Source organism: Lissotriton vulgaris, chromosome 2_1 (genome assembly GCF_964263255.1).
Source record: "Lissotriton vulgaris chromosome 2_1, aLisVul1.2, whole genome shotgun sequence".
Classification (NCBI taxonomy): Eukaryota; Metazoa; Chordata; class Amphibia; order Caudata; family Salamandridae; genus Lissotriton; species Lissotriton vulgaris.
Window position 1 is genome coordinate 564,967,694 of NC_141687.1, and position 17,383 is coordinate 564,985,076.

The 17,383-nt window shown below is 42.8% G+C and overlaps 1 protein-coding gene across 5 annotated transcripts in view; it reads right to left on the reverse strand.

Annotated features, from left to right (window-relative positions):
* IKZF2 (IKAROS family zinc finger 2) overlaps nt 1-14,283 on the reverse strand; it is a 184,563-nt gene extending 170,280 nt beyond the window's left edge. The window contains exon 1 of one of the 5 annotated variants that reach the window (XM_086955573.1): nt 14,051-14,283. The gene's annotated coding sequence lies outside the window, so the exon portion shown is untranslated. The remainder of the gene's footprint in view (nt 1-14,050) is intronic. The other 4 variants (XM_086955572.1, XM_086955570.1, XM_086955574.1 and 1 more) reach the window with 4 other exon arrangements.
* Nucleotides 14,284-17,383: the final 3,100 nt, after the last annotated feature.

The following is a 17,383-nucleotide window of genomic DNA, read 5'->3' on the forward strand; positions in this document are numbered from 1 at the left end:
AAGGTTTCAGCCAGTGCTTTAAATGGAAAAAAATAAGTGCAAGTACTCAGTAGATTGAGTTAGGGGCGTGGCTAGTGGGTTGGGTTAGAGGCGAGGTGAGACATAATGATAGGAAACACTTCTATTGAGTAGTAATTTTGCCCTTGACAGTTGTCTTAAACTTTCCATATGTGCAGATTAATAGGTACATATGCTAATAAAGGGTGGTGTGAAGTATGGGAACAATGCAAGGAGCTCCTAAACCCTGAATGCAGCCATTAACAGTACTAGTAGCACTTTCAGATCAAGAATCAACGTGCACCAGGATGGCATAGTATCATTATTAAGAAGCATTAGACTCATTTCTTTTCAAATACCTCATGGGTGTCCTGATTTTCTTCCTCTCTGATTTGGTTTCTCTCTCTCACACAAACATACACACGACCAGGCAATCGCAACAAGCAAGCAGACAAATACACTCTGTCAATCTTCACATCTCTAATCATTCGATCCTTCCCCCACTCACTTCTCTCCCATTTGTATCCATTTCTCTCGCTGCCCCACTCTCACTACCCCAAAGGTATTTTTTAATCCTCTACTATTACTCTTTCTATTTCTAATCTGCAATCTGTTACTTCTTTCTATACCTGTCTTGATGTCTTTCCCATCTCGGTCTGTGATTACCCCTTTTGTCTCTAATTCCCCCCCTTAAACTGTCCTCTGCTCATTCTATCTCTGCCCCCTCATTCTTCACCTTCTTTCACCCCATTATCCTTCTTCCCTCATGCAGTAGGGTACATGGCCAGAGAGCTTGCAGTGGCAGGCAGTGAGTACTGCAGGTTTGTGAGCATGCGCAGAGTGCAGAGGGTAGAGGTCAGGGGAAGAACAATACTGGCCTCTGATGGGCAGGTCAGTATACCTCCTCCCACCTCACCTGAGCTCCAGGCAGGCCGTGTAGGCCATCGCCACCTCGTTATCCCAGCAGGTGGAGTAGGGTGGGGTGAATTTGCAGGAGCAAATGAGCCTCAGTGGGAGGTCAAGCGGTTAAATGGCACAGGCCCTTGAGCAAGCTCTCTTCCCTCCCACTTATTCGGGCTGCACCCATTACTGTGCCCCTGGCAGCCAATGTGCAATACACTAACAAGACGACCCAGCATGAAGCCCAGCAGGGGGCAGTTGATGACAATGAGAGCTTACATCAAGGAGCTAAGCACTTGCCCCTGTGGCAGGCCTCCACCAGGCCTTTCATTCGAATGAGACAGACAGACGCCAAAAAGGCAAACATGCTGCCAAATAAACGACCCTCAGGCATCAGCCCAATCTGAGTACCGGTACTCTCATTGGCACTGGAGAAGTGCCGGTACTCAGCTTGGAAAAAACAAGAAGTGCAGGTACTCAGTACCTGTGAGTACTGGCTCATTTAAAGCACTGGTTTCAGCTAAGTTTCTTAATGTTTCTGTCAATCGTCCCACTGTGCTTATTTTATTGTCCTCACGGTTTATCCAACAAGTTTCCCACTATGTTTCAGACACGCTTCTCACTTATGACTTGCAAAGTTTCCATGTTGTACAAAATTCTCAAGATGATTCCACAAACTTCTTGGTATGTTTCAGTCTAGCTTCTAAATATGTCAGGAGAGCTTCTTCCGGTGTTTCATTCTAGCTTCAAACTATGTGGCAGACAAGCTTCTCACTGTGTTTCTATCTAGCTTCTAATTATGTGGCAGACAAGCTTCTCACCGTGTTTCTATCTAGCTTCTAACTATGTGTCAGACACGCTTCTCACTGTGTTTCTGTCTAGCTTCTATGTGGCAGATACACTTCTCACCGTGTTTCTATCTAGCTTCTAACTATATGTCAGACACCCTTCCCACTTTGTTTCTATCACGCTACTAACTATGTGTCAGACAAGCTTCTCACTGTGTTTCTATCTAGCTTCTATGTGTTAGACCAGCTTCTCATTGTGTTTTTGTCTAGCTTCTAACTAAGTGCCAGACAAGCTTCTCACTTTGTTTCTATCTAGCTTCTAACTATGTGGCAGACAAGCTTCTCACTGTGTTTCTATCTAGCTTCTAACTATGTGGCAGACACGCTGCTCACTGTGTTTCTATCTAGCTTCTAACTATGTGGCAGGCACGCTTCCCACTGTGTTTCTGTCTAGCTTCTAACTATGTGGCAGACAAGCTTCTCACTGTGTTTCTATCTTGCTTCTAACTATGTGGCAGACACGCTTCTCACTGTGTTTCTATCTAGCTTCTAACTATGTGGCAGACACGCTTCTCACTGTGTTTCTATTTAGCTTCTAACTATGTGTCAGACAAGCTTCTCACTTTGTTTTTGTCTAGCTTCTAACTATGTGTCAGACAAGCTTCTCACTGTGTTTCTATCTAGCTTCTAACCAAGTGGCAGACAAGCTTCTCACTGTGTTTCTATCTAGCTTCTAACTATGTGTCAGACACGCTTCCCACTGTGTTTCTAACTATGTGGCAGACACGCTTCTCACTGTGTTTCTATCTAGCTTCTAACTATGTGTCAGACATGCTTATCAATGTGTGTCTATCTTGCTTCGAACTGTTTCAGACAAGCTTCTCACTGTGTTTCTATTTAGCTTCTAACTATGTGTCAAACAAGCTTCTCACTTTGTTTTTGTCTAGCTTCTAACTTTGTGGCAGACAAGCTTCTCAATGGGTTTCTATCTAGCTTCCAACTAGGTGGCAGACAAGCTTCTCACTGTGTTTCTAACTAGCTTCTAACTAAGTGCCAGACAAGCTTCTCACTGTGTTTCTAACTAGCTTCCAACTAGGTGGCAGACAAGCTTCTCACTGTGTTTCTAACTAGCTTCTAACTAAGTGCCAGACAAGCTTCTCACTGTGTTTCTAACTAGCTTCTAACTAAGTGCCAGACAAGCTTCTCACTGTGTTTCTATCTAGCTTCCAACTAGGTGGCAGACAAGCTTCTCACTGTGTTTCTAACTAGCTTCTAACTAAGTGCCAGACAAGCTTCTCACTGTGTTTCTAACTAGCTTCTAACTAAGTGCCAGACAAGCTTCTCACTGTGTTTCTATCTTGCTTCTAACTGTGTCAAACAAGCTTCTCACTGTGTTCCTACCTAGCTTCTAACTATGTGGCAGACAAGCTTCTCACTTTGTTTCTATCTAGCTTCAAACTATGTGGCAGACATGCTTCTCACTGTGTTTCTATCTAGCTTCTAACTATGGGGCAGATACGCTTCTCAATGTGTTTCTATCTTGCTTCTTACTATGTGGCAGACAAGCTTCTCACTGTGTTTCTATCTAGCTTCAAACTATGTGGCAGACATGCTTCTCACTGTGTTTCTATCTAGCTTCTAACTATGGGGCAGATACGCTTCTCAATGTGTTTCTATCTAGCTTCAAACTATGTGTCAGACAAGCTTCTCACTGTGTTTCTATCTAGCTTCTAACTATGTGGCAGACAAGCTTCTCACTGTGTTTCTATCTAGCTTCTAACTATGTGTCAGACACGCTTCTCACTGTGTTTCTATCTAGCTTCTAACCAAGTGGCAGACAAGCTTCTCACTGTGTTTCTATCTAGCTTCTAACTATGTGGCAGACACGCTTCTCACTGTGTTTCTATCTAGCTTCTAACCAAGTGGCAGACAAGCTTCTCACTGTGTTTCTTTCTAGCTTCTGACTATGTGGCAGACAAGCTTCTCACTTTGTTTCTATCTAGCTTCTAACTATGTGGCAGACACGCTTCTCACTGTGTTTCTATCTAGCTTCTAACTATGTGTCAGACAAGCTTATCAATGTGTGTCTATCTTGATTCGAACTGTTTCAGACAAGCTTCTCACTGTGTTTCTATTTAGCTTCTAACTATGTGTCAAACAAGCTTCTCACTTTGTTTTTGTCTAGCTTCTAACTATGTGGCAGACAAGCTTCTCAATGGGTTTCTATCTAGCTTCCAACTAGGTGCCAGACAAGCTTCTCACTGTGTTTCTATCTTGCTTCTAACTGTGTCAAACAAGCTTCTCACTGTGTTTCTATCTTGCTTCTAACTGTGTCAAACAAGCTTCTCACTTTGTTTCTATCTAGCTTCAAACTATGTGGCAGACATGCTTCTCACTGTGTTTCTATCTAGCTTCTAACTATGGGGCAGATACGCTTCTCACTGTGTTTCTATCTAGCTTCTTACTATGTGGCAGACACGCTTCTCAATGTGTTTCTATCTAGCTTCAAACTATGTGGCAGACAAGCTTCTCACTGTGTTTCTATCTTGCTTCTAACTATGTGTCAGACACGCTTCCCACTGTGTTTCTAACTATGTGTCAGACAAGCTTCTCAATGTGTTTCTATCTAGCTTCTAACTATGTGTCAGACAAGCTTCTCAATGTGTGTCTATCTTGTTTCTGACTGTGTCAGACAAGCTTCTCACTGTGTTTCTATCTAGCTTCTAACTATGTGTCAAACAAGCTTCTCACTTTGTTTTTATCTAGCTTCTAACTATGTGGCAGACAAGCTTCTCAATGTGTTTCTACCTAGCTTCTAACTAAGTGGCAGACAAGCTTCTCACTGTGTTTCTATCTAGCTTCTAAATAAGTGCCAGACAAGCTTATCACTGTGTTTCTGTCTAGCTTCCATGTGACAAGCTTCTAATTGTATTTCTATCTAGCTTCTAACTATGTGGCAGACACGCTTCTCACTGTTTTTCTATCTAGCTTCTGGCTATGTGGCTGACTATGTGGCAGACAAGCTTCTCAGTGTTTTTCTATCTAGCTTCTGACTATGTGGCAGACAAGCTTCTCACTTTGTTTCTATCTAGCTTCTAACTATGTGGCAGACACGCTTCTCACTGTGTTTCTATCTAACTTCTAACTATGTGGCAGACAAGCTTCTCACTGTGTTTCTGTCTAGCTTCTAACTATGTTTCAGACACACTTCTCACTGTGTCTCTGTCTATCTTCTAACTATGAGGCAGTTACACTCCTTAATTTGTTTCTATCTAGCTTCTAACTATGTGGCAGACAAGCTTCTCACTGTGTTTCTATCTAGCTTCTAACTATGTGTCAGACACGCTTCCCACTGTGTTTCTAACTATGTGTCAGACAAGCTTCTCACTGTGTTTATGTCTAGCTTCTAACTATGTGGCAGACAACCTTCTCACCGTGTTTCTATCTAGCTTCTAACTATGTGTCATACACGCTTCTCACTGTGTTTCAGTCTAGCTTCTAACTATGTGGCAGACAAGCTTCTCACTGTGTTTCTGTACAGCTTCTATGTGTCAGAAAGTGCTTTTCACTATGTTTGTCTAGCATCTGTGTATCAGACATGCTTCTCACTGTGTTTGTATCCGGCTTGTATGTGCCAGGCAAGGTTCTCGCTATGTATGAGGCACGCTTCTCACTAACTCTCTGTCTTCGAACTATGTGGCAGACAGGCTTCATGTGTCAGACAAGCTTCCAGGTATGTTTCTCTCCACTTTATAAGGGTCAGACAAGCTTCTCACTGTGTTTCTGTCTAGCTTCTATGTGGCAGACAAGCTTCTCACTATATTTATGTCCATCTTCTGTGTCTGACAAGCTTCTCATTATGTTTCAGTGCAGCTTCTATGTGTCAGACAAGGTTCTCACTATGACCCTGTCTAGCCTATGTGTGTAAGACAAGATTCTCACTGTGTTTGAATGCACTTTCTATGTGTCAGGCAAGGTTCTCAATATGTTTCAGTGCAGTTTCTATGTTTCAGACATGCTTCTTACTATATCTCTGTCTAGCCTATGTTTGTCAGACAAGCTGCCCACTATGTTTGTCATACTTCTACGTGTCAGACAAGCTTCTTGCTCGGACTCAGTCTAGCTTCTATGTGTCAGACATGGTTCTTATTATGTTTGAGTGCAGTTTCTATGTGTCAGACAAGCTTCTCACTATGTGTCTCTCTAGCTTGTGTGTGTCAGACAAGCTTCTCACTATATTTGTCTAGCTTCCATGTGCCGGGAAAGCTTCTCACAATGTCTCTGTGTAGCCTATATGTGTCAGACAAGCTTCTCACTATGTTTGTCTAGCTTCTATGTGTCCGACAAGCTTCTTGCTATGTTTCTGTCTAGCTTATGTGTGTCAGACAAGCTTCTCACTGTCTCTGTGTAGCCTATGTGCGTTGGAAAAGCTTCTCACTATGTTTGTCTAGCTTCTTTGTGTCAGACAGGCTTCTTGGTATGTGTCAGACAAGCTTCTCACTGTTTGTCTAGCTTCTAACTAAGTGGCGGACAAGCTGCTCACTGTGTTTCTGTCTAGCTTCTATGTGTCAGAAAAGCTTCTCACTATGTATCAGTCTATCTACAGTGTGTCAGGTAAGCTTCTCGCTATGTGTCAGACAAGCTTCTCACTATGTCTCCGTCTAGCTTCTAACTATGTGGCCGAAATGCTTCCATGTCTGCGTCTAGCGTCTAGCTATGTGACAGACAAGCTTCCAGCGATGTTTCTCTCTACTTTATAAGTGTCAGACAAGTTTCTGTCTAGCTTCTAACTATGTGGCAGACAGGCTTCATGTGTCAGACAAGTTTCCCACTGTGTTTCAGTCCATCTTCTGTGTCAAACAAGCTTCTCACTATGGTCCCGATTCACAGACAAGGTTCTTAATATGTTTGGGGGCATTTTCTCTGTCAGATAAGTTTCTCACTATATCTCTGTTTAGCCCTATGTGTGTCAGACAAGCTTCTCACTATGTTTTCTAGCGTCTAACTAAGTGGCAGACAAGCTGCTCATTGTGTTTCTGTCTAGCTTCTATGTTTCAAAAAAGCATCTCACTATGTGTTAGTCTACCTTAGACCTGTAAGGCAAGCTTCTCACTTTGTGGCAGACCAGCTTCTCACTATGTCTCTGTCTAGCTTCTATGTGTCAGAAAAGCTTCTCACTGTGTGTCTGTCTATCTTATATGTGTATGGCAAGCTTCTAGCTATGTGGCAGACAAGCTTCAATGTTTCTGTCTAGTCTCTATCTATGTGTCAGCCAAGCTTCCAGGTATGTTTATCTCCACTTTATAAGTGTCAGACAAGCTTCTCACTGTGTTTCAGTTTTACTTCTAACTATATGGCAGACAGTCTTCATGTGTCAGACAAGCTTCTCACTGTTTCTGTCAAACTTCTATGTATCAGACAAGCTTCTTGCTATGTTTCTATCTAGCTTCTATGTGTGATAAAAGCTTCTCACTATGTTTCAGTCAAGTGTCTTAGTCTGTGTCAGATCAGCCTTTCACTAAAAAAGCTTCTCACTATGTGTCAGTCTTTCTTATATGTGTAGGCAGGCTTCTCATTATGTGACAGACAAGCTTCTCACTATGTCTCTGTCTAGCTTCTATGTGTCAGAAAAGCTTCTCACTATGTATCTGTCTATCTTATATGTGTAAGGCAAGCGTCTAACTATGTGGCAGACAAGCTTAAATGTGTCTGTCTAGTCTATATCAATGTGTCAGCCAAGCTTCCGGGTATGTTTCTCTCCACTTTATAAGTGTCAGACAAGCTTCTCACTGTGTTTCAGTCTAGCTTCTAACTATGTGGCAGACAGGCTTCATATGTCAAACATGTTTCTCATTATGTTTCAGTCCATCTTCTATGTGTCAGACAAGCTTCTCATTATGTCTGAATGACGTTTCTATGTGTCAGACCAGGTTCTCACAATGTTTCTGTCTAGCCTATGTGTGTCAGAGAAGCTTCTCACTGTGTTTGTCTAGCTTTTGCGTGTCAGGCAAACTTCTTGCTATGTCTCTGTCTAGCTCCTATGTGTCAGACAAGCTTCTCATGATGTTTTAGTGCAGTTTCTATGTGTCAAACAAGCTTCTCACTATGTCACTGTCAAGCCTATGTGTGCCAGACAAGCTTCATACTATCTTTCAGTCTAGCTTCGATCTATTTGACATAGAAGCTTTTATATTTCTATCTGACTTCTATATGTCAGATAGGCTTCTCACTATTTCTGTCAAGCTCCTGTGTGTCAGACAAGCTTCTTGCTATGTTTCTGTCTAGCTTCAATGTGTGATACAAGCTTCTCACTACGTTTCAGTCGAGTGTCTTACTCTTTGTCAGACCAGCCTTTCACTACATTAGGCAAGTTCTATGTTTTTGTTCGGCTTCTCGCTTGGTGTTGACCAACATTCTCATGATGTTTCCACAAGCTTCCCACTACCTTTCAGTCTAGCTCCTACATTTTTGCCAGGAGAGCATATTCCTGTGTTTCACTTTAGCTTCTTACTTTGTGTCAGACAAGCATGTGGTAGACAAGCTTCAATGTTTCTGTCTAGCATCTAGCTCTTTGTCAGACAAGCTTCCACGTATGTTTCTCTCCACTTTATAAGTGTCATACAAGCTTCTCATTGTGTTTCAGTCTAGCTTCTAACTATGTGTCCGATAGGCCTCATTGTCGGACAAGCGTCCCACTGTTTCTGTCAAGCTTCTTTGTATCAGACAAGCTTCTTGCTGTGTTCCTGTCTAGCTTCCATGTGTGGTACAAGCTTCTCACTGTGTTTCAGTCAAGTGTCTTACTCTGTGTCAGACCAGCCTTTCACTACGTTAGGCAAGTTCTGTGTTTTTGTTATGGTTCTCGATTTGTGTTGGACAACATTCTCATGATGTTTCCACAAGCTTCCCACTACCTTTCAGTCTCGCTCCTAAATATGTGCCAGGAGAGCTTGTTCCTGTGTTACAGTTTAGCTTCGAACTTTGTGTCAGACACGCTTCTCAATATGTTTCTGTCTAGCATCTAACCATGTGGCAGACAGGCTTCATGTGCCAGGCAAGCTTCTTACTGTTTCTGTCAAACTTCTATATGTCCGACAAGCTTCTTGCTATGTTTCTGTTTAGCTTCTTTGTGTGATACAAGCTACTCACTACGATTCAGTTGAGTGTCTTACTCTTTGTCAGAACAGCCTTTCACTACATTAGGCAAGTTCAGTGTTTTTGTTCGGCTTCTCGCTTGGTGTTGGACAACATTCTCATGATGTTTCCACAAGCTTCCCACTACCTTTCAGTCTAGCTCCTAAATATTTGCTACAAGAGCATCTTCCTGTGTTTCACTCTAGCTTCTAACTTTGTGTCAGACAAGCATCTCAATATGTTTCTGTCTATCTTTTATGTGTCAGTAAAGCTGTTCACTGTGTTTCTCTCTAGCTTATGAGTGAAAGACAAGTTTCTCACTATGCTTGTCTAGCTCTATGTGTCAGACAAGCTTCTCACTATGTCTCTGTCTAGATTCTAACTATGTGGTAGACAAGCTTCAATGTTTCTGTCTAGCATCTAGCTCTGTGTCAGACAAGTTTCCAGGTATGTTTCTCTCCACTTTATAAGTGTCATACAAGCTTCTCATTGTGTTTCAGTCTAGCTTCTAACTATGAGGCAGATAGGCCTCATGTGTCAGACAAGCTTCCCACTGTTTCTGTCAAGCTTCTTTGTATCAGACAAGCTTCTTGCTATGTTCCTGTCTAGCTTCTATGTGTGGTACAAGCTACTCACTGTGTTTCAGTCAAGTGTCTTACTCTGTGTCAGACCAGCCTTTCACTATGTTAGGCAAGTTCTGTGTTTTTGTTATGGTTCTCGCTTTGTGTTGTACAACATTCTCATGATGTTTCCACAAGCTTCCCACTACCTTTCAGTCTCGCTCCTAAATATGTGCCCGAGAGCTTCTTCCTGTGTTCCAGTTTAGCCTCTAACTTTGTGTCAGACACACTTCTCAATATGTTTCTGCCTAGCATCTAACCATGTGCCAGACAAGCTTCTCACTGTTTCTGTTAAACTTCTATATGTCCGACAAGCTTCTTGCTATGTTTCTGTTTAGCTTCTTTGTGTGATACAAGCTACTCACTATGATTCAGTCGAGTGTCTTACTCTTTGTCAGAACAGCCTTTCACTACATTATGCAAGTTCAGTGTTTTTGTTATGCTTCTCCCTTGGTGTGGACAACATTCTCATGATGTTTCCGCAAGCTTCCCACTACCTTTCAGTCTAGCTCCTAAATATTTGCCACAAGAGCATCTTCCTGTGTTTCACTCTAGCTTCTAACTTTGTGTCAGACAAGCATCTCAATATGTTTCTGTCTATCATTTATGTGTCAGTAAAGCTGTTCACTGTGTTTCTCTCTAGCTTATGAGTGAAAGACATGTTTCTCACTATGTTTGTCTAGCTTATGTGTCAGACAATGCTTTTCACTATGTTTCCGTCTAGCTTCTAACTATGTGGTAGACAAGCTTCAATGTTTCTGTCTAGGGTCTAGCTCTGTGTCAGATAAGCTTCCAGGTGTGTTTATCTCCACTTTATAAGTGTCATACAAGCTTCTCACTGTGTTTCAGTCTAGCTTCTAGCTATGTGGAAGACAGGCTTCATGTGTCAGACAAGCTTCTCTGTATCAGACAAGCTTCTTGCTGTGTTTCTGTCTAGTTTCTATGTGTGATACAAGCTTCTCACTATATTTCAGTCAAGTGTCTTACTCTGTGTCAGACCAGCCTTTCACTATGTTAGGCAAGTTCTGTGTTTTTGTTGTGCTTCTCGCTTGGTGTTGGACAACATTCTCATGATGTTTCCACAAGCTTCCCACTACCTTTCAGTCTCGCTCCTAAATATGTGCCCCGAGAGCTTCTTCCTGTGTTCCAGTTTATCTTCTAACTTTGTGTCAGACACGCTTCTCAATATGTTTCTGTCTAGCATCTAACCATGTGGCAGACAGGTTTCATGTACCGGACAAGCTTCTCACTGTTTCTGTCAAGCTTCTATATGTCCGACAAGCTTCTTGCTATGTTTCTGTTTAGCTTCTTTGTGTGATACAAGCTACTCACTGCGATTCAGTCGAGTGTCTTACTCTTTGTCAGACCAGCCTTTCACTACATTAGGCAAGTTCTGTGTTTTTGTTATGCTTCTCGCCTGGTGTTGGACAACATTCTCATGATGTTTCCACAAACTTTCCACTACCTTTCAGTCTCACTCCTAAATATGTGCCAGGAGAGCTTCTTCCTGTGTTCCAGTTTAGCTTCTAAATTTGTGTCAGAAAAGCTTTTCACTATGTTTCTCTCTAGCTTATGAGTGCCACACAAGATTCTCACTATGTTTGTCTAGTTCTATGTGTCAGGCAAGCTTCTCACTATGTTTCAGTCTAGCTTCTGTGTGCCAGACAAACCTCTCACTAGTTATTTGTCTAGCTTCTAACTATGTGTCAGTTTCTGTCTATCTTTTATGTGTCAGAAAAGCTTCTCACAATAGTTCTCTCTAGCTTATTAGTGTCAAGCAAGCTTCTTGCTATGTTTCAGTCTATCTTCTATGTGTCAGACAAGCTTCTCACTATGTTTCTCTCTAGCTTATGAGTGTCACAAAAGTAACTCACTATCTTTCATTCTAGCTTCTATGTGGCAGAAAAGCTTCTCACTATGTCTCTGTGTAGCTTTTACATGTCTAACGTTTAACTATGTGTCAGACAAGCTTCTCTCTATGTCTCTGTCTAGCTTTTAACTATATGGCAGACTAGCTTGTTCTACGTTTCCATCTAACTTCTACATGTCAGACAAGCTCCTTGCTACGTCTCTGTCTAGCTTCTAACTATGTGACAAACAAGCTTCCAACTATGTCTCAGTCTATCTTTTAACTATGTGGAAGACAAGCTTCTGACCATTTTTTTGTCTCGCTTATGAGTGTCAGAAAAGCTTCTATCTATGTTTCAGTCTAGTTTATATGTGTCACACAAGGTTATCATTATGTTTCTGTCTAGATTCTAACTATGTGTCAGACAAGCTTCTCGATGTTTCTGTTAAGCTTCTATGTGTCAGACAAGCTTCTCACTGTTTCTGACAAGCTTCTATGTGCCAGACATGCTTCTGACTATCTTTCTGTCTAGCTTATATATGTCAAATAAGCTTCTCACTGTGTTTAAGTCTAGCTTCTGTCTGTCTGTCTGCCAGACAAGCTTTTCACTATATTTCTGTCTAGCTTATATGTGTCAGATAGCTTCTCAATGTATTTTAGTCTAGCTGCTTTGTGTCAGACAAGCTTCTCACTGTTTCTGTTCTAACTACGTGTCGAACAAGCGTCTTGTGATTTTGTCAAGCTTCTAACTTTGTGTCAGACAAGCTTCTCGCTATTCTTCAGTCTATCTTCTTTTTTCCTTTCAGTATGTTTTCATTCGTTTTTTTACAACATACAAAACATGTAATATATATTCATCTTGTTTTGTCATTACAGGGTTGCAGTAGGCACTGTATATGGAGCAGGTTGTTCATTTACACATTATATATCTTGACTGGCCCCCCCATCCACTGTCTTCGAGAGGAGAGGATAGTGAAAGAAAGGAAGAAAGAGATGTGTCAGAAAAGTCTCTCCCTCTGTTACTGTCTAGCTTCTGTGTGTCTGACAGGGATCTCACTATTTTTCTGTCTAGCTTCCAACTATGTGGTAGAAAAGCTTCTCACTATGTTTCCGTCTATCTTCGATGTGTCAGACAAGCTTCTCACTGTTTCAGTCTAGCTTCTAACTATGTGCCAGACAAGCTTCAAACTGTTTCAGTCTAGTTTCCATGTTTCAGACAAGCTTTTCGCTGTACTTCAGTCTACTTTCAGTGTGTCAGACAAGCTTCTCGCTATGTTTCTGTCTAGCTTCTGTGTCAGAGAAGCTTCTCACTGTGACCCTGTCTAGCTTCTATGTAACAGACAGCTATGTTTCAATTTAGCTTCTAGAGATTTCCTAGGAGCTAACGCTTTTTCTGACATTGTTTGGTTCTGGCAAACGTGTTCCCTTGTTGCTAGGAAAAGCCTTCTGACAGGCCTCTCGTTATGCCATGCAGTCTAGAAACTTCCCAAATCGGGCCTGACGAGTTCCTCACTAAGTTTCTGAAAAACGGTTCGTTACTTGTCCAAAAAGTCTCTCTGCATGTTTCTTCTGAACTTGTAGTTACTTACGGCTAAGTTTCTCTCAACAATTCTACATATTCTCAATACGTTTTTGCAGGCTATTTAAAATTCTACTGAGCAGAATAATTACTATCAGAAACCTGTCCGTCCCCCCAGGCCCGGGCTCATGAGACTAAACACTCCGAGCTTCAGGATATTTGAGGATTGTGACTGCTTTCGACGCTTAATTTCTGGATGTGTACATCCCAGTTAAAAAGAAGTCGAGTTCACCATGTGGCGCCATTTGCAGAGTTCTTTCTTTAACTTAATATTCAGTCGCTCTTATGAAATCTATGCTGGATAGGGAAGGGTAACCCTGTCACCCGAGAATGGATCCTATGAGGCCGACGGGTGGAAGTAGAGTCCTCGGACCAACTCAACGTCTTCAGACGATTTAGTGACTAAACTGCCTGTTGACCTGGTGGTGCTGCGCTCTGGAAGCGACCACATTCTTTCACCCAGAAATCTCCCCTGGTGAGGTCTCAATATTTGTTGCCAAGGGATGCAAGAGGTGGGAGGGAGACGGAAACAGGATGGCACACATTTCCTACGCCTGCACACTGCCCGGTGAGTTAAGGGCCTGATGCACACCTGTATGTTTGTAACATTCAATTTTAGGTTCGAATCGAGGAAAAGCCGCCTCAAGTGTCCGAGGTCGGTGTAAAGCTTCTTTGCTACTCGGACACCTCGACCACCTGCGTATTTAAGCACACATTCAGATGATATGGCTCTCTGTGTAAATAGTCAATACCATCCCTGAATTCAAATGGCATGCTACAGGTAGGGTCGCAAGGGGCAGGGAGAGACTGGTAGCGCCCACTGCACTCCAGCAGTCCCCACCCCACGTGACGTCCCCATAACATTCTAGATAGCAACAGGTGCAGCATACCCGCGCGCCTCCGCGTAGCGCGACGAATCCCAAGTTTCCACCGCACAACTCCCCTTCCTTCCTCTGCCTCGCAATATCACCATTCAAACCATTTTAACTGGGGTTTCTGCATGTCACTGCCTTGGCCACAACCAATTAATGTCAATACCTCCCATAATGTCTTCATTACAATTATTTGCTGCTAGGGTCTCTGCTACACGCGTTTCTAAAGCCTTTGGCCACGGCGGGGTAAGTGTCACACAAACTACCAAGATAGCATAACATAGCACCAGGTATACTGCCAGCGCCTGTGCTACCTCATGTTTCCGGCGCCATCCTCGCAGCCGGTGCCCTCTGCGGCAGGTGCTCGCCCGCCTGCCCGGGGCTCGCCGTCCGGCAGTGCGCCGCCGTTGCCGTGCGTCGCGGCTGGTTACGGAAACTAAGGCAGTGCCGCTGTCGCTAAGGGTAATCCGGCTCTTACTTCCTCCATCTTCGGCAGTGCCAGGCAGGGGTGAGCCTGGGACAGCTGGTCAAACGCAGAGAAACGGATGCAGCCGGAGCCAGCCCTGCCCAGACAGACGGGCACACGGGCGCACACACCGCCGCACACACACGCACAGACGCGCGCTACTGTACAGCTCAAGGCGCTCGGCAATCGATTACAGGACAGGGCACTTGCTCAGCACCGCGGCCCCTGGAGCACCTCCCTCTCCCATGTGTACAGAAAGGAGTGGAGGCTACGAAATGAAACACAAACCTCCTTTGCATGGCGCGAGACTAGATGCAGTCTCCATTAAATTCAATTCTGCTTGGATTTTTTTTTTACTGTATATTTTTTTAGCTAATAACAAAAGGCATACGCTCCTCGAGACAGCAATGTAAACAATAATAATATACTCGCTATGCAAACATACAGAATAGTAAGCGAACTTTGTAAATTGCATAGTCAGAGGTAAGCTGCTCGGATATCTCAGTCGGTTGAGAGCCTGATGCAGAACTTTGTCTAACCTTTGGTGTAGAGTTGTTTTACTGAGCAGACCCGAGCTTTCATTCCCCCTAATGTTGATACTATGTACACTATTGAGATGGTTAATAATAGAACTGTAATTAAATTGGCAAAATACATTTCATTTCGTAATATGGATGCTATTGAAATGTTTACTGTTTTTAGCCAATAACGAGCAGTACTAGCTTATTGTTATGGAAGTACAGTGACGAAATATGTACATGAGCACCACAATCTCCACATGAGCATGATTAAGCACAGTGTGAAATGGAGACATCCTAAAGAGATGATTCACAAAACATAGATCCTAATTGCATCAAACGAATACAGCAAGCAAGCTGAAATTTCATCAGAAGTGGTAAGAGAGGGGTTAACAGGGGAAGCTACCCCAAGAAACATTAAAACACGGGGCCTAATACGTCCTTTCATATAATTTATCCCCCAAAATAGGTTGGTCGAAATGCCATACATTTTACAAGCAGGTCCAAATAACACACATGCAATCTTCCTATAGCTTTGATTTGTCATACTGCATAGAAGCAGTGCTTTTAGGCAGCAGTACATGTTATTTGTGCCCATCAGATGCACTCACATATTTGTGATACATAACCGAAGAGCCGTCCACTGCAGCATCCAATAACCATATTGGAACATGCTAGTGATTAATTAGGTACCCAAAGTCATTATAAAAGTATCATGACACGATGACCTAATGTCTGGGTTTGAAGGGAGTCACACCTACCTTCATTGTTAGAAAAGGTAGGTGTGTGCGGGGCCAGCGGGCCCTCCCGCACACATATATAAAAGCGAACCGGGAGGTGGTGGTGCGGGGCATCTGATAAGTCATGGGAGGGGAGCCCCCTGTGCCCCCTTCCTTTACATAAGTGCTGATGCCCCTTGGACCGAGCCCACCCAGAGGCCTATTAGTAAAGAAAGGCAGCACTCTGCTCCTCTTTTTACTTACATTTTTCAGCACAAGCCACAGCTCCCACTGTTTATTTTTTTATGTAGCATTGTTTTGCCCTGGAGTGGTCCCTCTGGGACCTCCCTAGAGGCCTTGCGGCAGTGCATTTCGACCCTGCCCCCTTTTCAATTTTGAAAACCTTTTTTGTGGGATTTTGCTCAAGCCGGGTCCAGGATGGCTGCCAACACTTCTAGGTCTGAAGTGTTGGCAGCTAATCAGATCTCAGCACAAGATCGAGAGGGTCAGAGGACCCTTCGCATCCCTATATATACACATTTGGATTTCAGTTAATATCTCTAAAACTCCTCAATGGATTTACACTAAATCACAAAAAGGCTCTTCCGTGTACCAAAAGCTACCTTTCTGCCAAATTTGGTGTACTTCCGTTCAGCAGCTCAGACTGTAGACGTGTCTAAATTTACTATGGCAATTAACATGGGAAAAATGCGTCTCGGACTCCCCTCCCCCCCTGTCACCCCTTTTTTCTTAGCCCCCGCTTCACAGATAACCATGAAACCTTCAAGACAGCAGCTGAAGTGAGCATCATATTCATTTTGAAAATTTTATTAGGATTCATCAAATGGCGCCAACCTTTTTGGAATAGCAAAAAATGTTTTTCCTATGGAAACTAAGTCCTATGTATAACTCCCTATTGGTGTCTGCCAGTAGGGACGATATATAGATATATATTCACTGAAAAAAACAAAGGTTAAAGTGACATTTTAGTTAGGTGAAAAATTCAGTGCCAACATAACATTTTGAACACAAAAAAACACAGTAATTCATCAGTTATAATTAACAGAGCTAACCACAACTTGTGCCCTTTCCATGCACTGCGTATGTCTTTACATATTACATCACTCATGACATGTTCTATGACACCATTGATGACATCCCTGATGGCATCTCAAATGACTTAATTGATGACATCTCAAATTGCATAATTGATGACATCACTGATGACATCATCCAAGCTTCTTTTGTACACACTCCACTGTAAATGAGGGAATGACATCTGTGATATCAAAATAAGGATGAAATAAGTCAGAATAATAAGGAGCATAATTAAGGGAATAACACATACAACCCCCTGACGTGAGGCAAGCTTGTGTTATGTGCAATATTGACCCTACATCATACACTTCTTGGGTAGCTGTGCTCATTTTAACAATCAACGACACAGAGATGGGTAACCCCTACTCCACAGTATTCAACCTGTATAAAACAGTTCAAAGAAACCAAGGGCCAGATGTACGACCATTGGAAATTGCGACTCACAATTTGCGCTGGATTGCGAGTTGCATTTCCAATGTACAACAGTGTCTGAGACACTGGTCTGAGACACTGTTTGTGATTCTCAATGGGGTCACAAATTGCATGCCTCATGAATATTAATGAGGCACTTGCATTTGCGACCCCATTGAGAATGGCAGGCCCTCCCAGGTATGGTGGCTTGCTGGGCTCAGCAGACCTCTATGTCTGGGACTGTTTTTAAATAAAAGCAGTTTTTTTAAAGGCAGCCCGTTTTCCTTACAGAAAAACAAGATGCATAAAAAACCGAAAATTGATATGTTTCTGTTTCATTTTTTAAGGGCAGGTAGTGGTCTCTGGCACTACTGCCCGCCCCCCCCCCCCCCCAAAAAAAAAAATTCCCCTGCATTTGTAAAGGGGAAAGGGTCC